This window comes from Amia ocellicauda, chromosome 13 (genome assembly GCF_036373705.1).
Source record: "Amia ocellicauda isolate fAmiCal2 chromosome 13, fAmiCal2.hap1, whole genome shotgun sequence".
Classification (NCBI taxonomy): Eukaryota; Metazoa; Chordata; class Actinopteri; order Amiiformes; family Amiidae; genus Amia; species Amia ocellicauda.
The window spans coordinates 9806581-9812580 of NC_089862.1; positions in this window are offsets into that span (position 1 = coordinate 9806581).

The following is a 6000-nucleotide window of genomic DNA, read 5'->3' on the forward strand; positions in this document are numbered from 1 at the left end:
CAATGTTTAGATGGCTGTCATCAACCTGACTATAATCTAGAGCAGAGCAGTAGAGGTTTATAAAGTAAAATCATTTCTAAAGACAATTATTTCTAATTAGCGCGGTGTTAATGACAAAGAAGCCGTTTCTCTCTTCCTGCTACAGGGATAAGTGGGATAATTGCCTTTCCAATGCAAGAAAGAAAAGTTAAAAAAGAGATCCAGTAATTGCTGCTATTTCTGGAAGCAGGCAGTGATGCAGTGGCTCGGTGGAAATGAGCGCCGTGGGACGGGAGGTGAATGGGAATTGATGAACATTACTGCATTGCATTCTTCAGCCCACGCTGCCTGCAGAGCAAGACTTCCTTTCTTTTCTTGTGAACAGAGTAGAAAAGTGCAAGGCCACAGGAACAGCGAGAGAGACAGAGTGATCTCTCTGATCTGTGAACCAAGAGTATATCTGAAAGACACTAATTCAGGTGCACAGGTTCCGTTGTGTAATACTCCAGACAAATACTCCCAACCAGCCCTATGTCAGACATCAACAATGAAAATCAAACATCATTGTACTATACATATTACTACTGGAATATACACACACCAGAAAAGAACAGTTGTCGTGCTGAGTTGAAAGGAATGTGTTTCTCGGCTGCTGTTTCTCTGAAGGTGGAATGCATTGATTTGTTACAGTCACCGTCTTTCTACTGAAGTGTTTTTGAACATTTTATCGCATGTATCTACGTCACCAAGAAAAACACGTCACCTGCTCAAAAAACATCAAACACCCTACGTACCCAAACACACAGGGCATCCAAGCAACCAGCTTACAGCTCAGTAATGAAAGGACTGTAGCTCAGGCTGTCAGGTGTGAGAGGCAGCAGGACTGACGGAGTAGAGGACCATGACTCTCTCTCTAGTGTGCAACACATCAGTCACTTAGCTGGCGTTCGGCTGCCACTCAGGATCAAGTTTCCTCCGGAGGGGCTCTGTGCCACAGTATGCGCACCGTTCTTACTCTACTACACCCTCTCTCTCAGAAACTACTCTCTCACTGTCTCATGAAGGTGTTGTCCTCTTGTTTGGTTCTCTGATTGGAGGCTCTCACACCATCAAAGCTCCCAGAAGCCCCACAGAACCATTCTGCCAAGAGGATTTGTTTGGCTTGTTTGCCAACAAAGTACAGATTGTTTCTTACTTTCTCTTTGTTCTTAATGTTGGTAATTAAACACAGAAGAAACTGAATAAGCCTGTCTCGATAATTCAGCAGGATCACGTTTTAAATGTACCCACATTTTGTGAAACAAACTCCAATTTTGCAGCACAATCTTGACATTTTTAAGCAAAGTTAAAATCAATGAGGTATTAAACTGTATATAACAACAGCAGGGGGCGACCTCAGCTGGTATTAACATTCCTGGACACGCATTCTTGCTCAGACATATATTTCTTGTTCATGTACCTTTAATCTCATTGACTGCTCAGCACTCTTGTTATTTTGCACTTTATTAAACTCTGCTCCTGAGTACTTATGTATTATTAATACTTCTATTGTGTTACTGTGACTTCTCTGATGCCCCGCCCTCTTTAGCACATACCTTTACTGCATTGTCTGCACTTGTTACCTCAATGTACTAGGATGTATGTTTATTGTATTTTGTTCTGATTGTATTACTGCACTTTACTTTAAAATGCATTTTTATTGTTTGTATTGCTGTACTTTTGTAATGCTTCTTGCGTAACTGTAACTGCTAATAAATACATGATATAAAAAGAGGAGTGTGTTACCTGGGACTGCAGACTGACTGCGATTTGTAAATGGGGTGAAATTACAAATGTCAATTGTTACATAATTTCATATGAGTCACTTAGCACACTTCTTTCATTCATTTAAAAATATAAACAAAGTGATTGAAATAAAACAGTAAACAAATAAAAATCATGCAAGTTAATGCATTGTTATAATGTATTTGGCTATTTTCCAAGGTGACTTGCAGGTTTAAATTATTTTCAGCAAATAATCAGAAAATGTGTTTTCTAAATAATAAAATGAATCATAAAAACAGAAAAGGACACTTTTCTCCAGTTGCTTGACAAGCCAGTTCCTTATAACTATACCATATGCATAGATATATCTTTTTTCCAGAAAAAGTAGAGCACAAGTTAAATTAAATCATAGTTTGAACATTTGTGCAAATGAACAGAGCACATTTTCGTAAAAAATATGCTGTTTTCCTTATGTATTATTTTTTAAGTGGTGTTCTTTGAGAAAATAGCTGCTTTGGAATATTCAGTTATACTTTTAAGTCAGGGGTTTCAAAAGTCACTTTATAAATGATTCATAGTCATTTTAATCCTATTACTGCAGAATTATAGATTTAGAATAATGTGAACATAAAGGAATAATATACATTTCTTGTAAGCATGCCATTTATCGTTAGAGGATATAATTTGATATGTAGTTAATAGCACAATATGAATACTTTATTAATATGTTCCAACATATAAACTATTTATAAATGTAATTCACATCCTCTGATTAAAAGTGTTACAGAATCTGAAATCTTGTTTTTTATGTAAAACTGTTTCAATTACAGGAGAAAATTAAAGAAACATGGAGTGAAGTGATTAATATGTTAATGTGCTTCTGCAATGTCTTCTCAGTGTCCAATTCATATGCTGGGCCCTGTCTGAAGGAGCAGGGCCACACAGTGTGTATAAAGGACTGACGGTACAATACTCAGGTAAGCAGCCTGATGAGAAGGACATGGGAAATGCCTTATGGATCTCTTCCCTTCTCCTTGACTTTGTTACACTTACACCTGCTGCACTTAAGCAACCAAACACATTAGCACTCTTCACTCTGGATGTCCTACTACTTGGAAGCTAATGAGGCGGTCCAAGAACACTTCACCCTCCTACTCTCCAGTCATTCCTATTAGCCCCACAGCTCTCCACACTGCTCCCACTCCCATACATTCACCCCACACAACTGGCAATGAGCATAAGCAGCTCTCAATCAATCTCGACCTACTCTGTCGAGCTCTCTTCAACTCTTTCCCTCAGTATGAGCAAGAAAGCTGGACTCAAAATGAACTGGAGTGAAACCCAAGTCATGTTTAACTGCTTTGTTAAATCTGAGAAAATTGAAGTAGATCAATGGATACTTGAAGAAGTCAATAGTTATGTTTGCTTTGGACAACAAATCAGCACAGATGGGGATATTCTGGAAGAAATCAAAAGAGGAATGAAAATTGGTGCATTTGGAAGGAAAATGAAATCTACCCATTTGCCTGAAGAGAAAAGTATTTTAATAATGAATGCATACTACCAGTACTCACTTATGAGTCTAAAACATGGTCACTAAACGCAAAAAATGTGACAGAACTATGGATGACACAAAGAAGCATGGAAAGAGGTAGATTTGGAATAACCAGAAGAGAAATTAATGGATCTGAGAACAAACAAAAATATAATATAACTGAAAGAGTGAGAATTTCAAAATGGCAATGGGCCATGAGGAACAAATCAAAGATGGACAAATTAATCTTTCAAATGGAGATGAAACAAGACCGAGAAGGAGATCACATAAACAATGGGGAAATGAAATAAACTTTCCAGCAATGGATTGATCATGGCATATTATCTATAAAGTATATATTTAATTTTCATACACAAAACAAGGCTGCTGAAATGTAACCAGAATTTTGTGCGGTGCATGTCTTTTAAGAACAAAGGTAACAGAATCACTCCAACTCTCCAACTTGAAATATCGAGCAGAAATCCAGAATGCTAATCCAAGTCACAAGGGATGTCAGACAAGCCAAAGCCAGTCTTATTTGAGAGAGGATTGATGAGTATTACTTTTCCACTTAACCTCTATGCTACAGTTAGCAGCAATAGAGGCTGGCAGATCGTGTGTCTTTATGGAAGACTATTTTACGTAATTAGATAGACCAGCGTGGCATGATGTGAGGGAGAATGCCTCGGCTTAAGGGTATCTTTCAAAATAAAGTGCAATTTAAACATGTAAACACAGTGCTGTCTGTGGCATTGGTGCTGTGAGTGCTCAGATGTATTAAAGAGATACAGAGATACTGGGTTGTGTGCTGTGTAACCAGAAACCCTCCTGGAGACTCTTTTAGTCAGGTGAGTGCACTCTGGGTGGATAGGGGACTCTGCGTGCTTCAGGGAGAGGGCGAACAGGTGGTCTCAGGAGAAAGTCAGTGGATAATGCTACTGGCTTTACACTTAATGCTATTCTCTATTCATACATTGTTGCTGCTTCGCTTATCACTGGGGCTGACCACCAGAGGAGTCATTAACACCCAGGAGCTGTAGGTAATAGAAATATGTACAACCAAAATTACTGATAGGAGATTAGTTAATCTGGGCTGAAGTTATTAATGTGGTATCACAGAGATCTGATATATCACTGATCTAGTCTCTGCTCAAGAAAGTAATCTTCAATCTTCAGGTGGTGCAAAAAACAAAATCAGGTAAAGCCGATATTTCAAGACTTATACACTATTCAGGGCTTTGCAGACAGTCAAGAAATTCAATTTCCTGTTGACAAGTGCAAATCACAGCATGCAGATCACAGGAATGCAGATTAGAAAATATCACCCGTGCTCCAGAACCTGAAGAAACAATCTATGAAAGGGATTTATGTGTTTATGCTGATTGCATCTTCTTGTAGAGAATGTGGTGCAACCATAAAAAGGCCAAACAAATGGAAGAGAGTGCAGAATTTCTATTAATGAAAGAGCATCCTCTTACAAGTGCCTGTATAATTTATGGTTTTTAAAAAGAAAGAAAAAATGAACACAAAATAAATACATTAAAATAAAAAAGAGAAAAGAGTTTTTTTTTTAAGTAGGTCTATTAGTGCAGGATTTAATATAAAATGTGATAAAATAACTGCCCTTGGAAACAATAACAGAGGTGTAATGAGGCAGAAAAGTGTTTAAACAAATGGATTGCTCAACCAGACAAGAAAGAGAATGAATGACAGATTTTGCTTTGTTTCCTCATGCTTTAACTGATTGCGAGGTAAGTGACAGGCACCAGAGACAGGGACAGCATGAGTCCAGCTCCTTCTCTTGGGGTAGCAGACCATGCCAGGGGATGTTTTGCCCAATGGCCACTTCTCTTTGGTAACCGTGTGTAACGTTCTTCTGGAAAGTGATACACAGTGACGGTCGACAGTCTAATTCCAACCAGTAGAGGTGGCCTGTTGGTGAAATATTCTGTGATCTCTTCTACAAGACACAGAATTCAATTGACTCTGGCTCTGGCTCAAAAAAGCTAGTCGGAGAGAGATAATGTGTGTAGATGTCAGCCAGCCAGGGGCCTGAGGGATGTCGATAATGGAAATGATGAGCAGAGTCCAGTACCTCTGCAGGGGGATCAGTATCAGTAAAGCAGAGGGTCTCAGTGCTGGCAGCAGCCTCGAGTGGGGATCGGACTACGAGCAGAGGTGACACCGTACTGATTATCCAAGGGAACAATCAACCAGGCCCCCTCATCACAATCCCATTAGCATCAACTTAGAAGAAGCCATTAGTACATTATTTCTGACCTTGGGATCTCATTAGCCTTGGTTGTTCTTTATGTTTTATTCCTTATGCTATTGGTTCAATGCATGAACATGACTGTCAAGTGCTTTTCACCATCAAAAAGAAGCTTGTTAAAATGTAAATGTAGGCTGAAGCAGAGGCAGGGTTTGAATACGTTAAGCCCCTGAAGATTCATGAAAATATCAATTATCAATCAATTACTAAGGTACTGGCTTTGTGTTATCAATATTATAATTATTATCATTATTATCAGCATCACTCTCTTATCATTCAGGTCGGAAGCACTGCCCAAGGGGGAGGGGTTACTGTATAACCAAGCCGTCGCAAGGGAGGAGGCAGCAAGCTGATAAGGGAGCCTGCCATTGTGCTGACAATTTAGATTTTGTAAAAACTAACTATATACACCACGGAGCACAGGAACGAACTCATGCGCCGCCCATGGAAC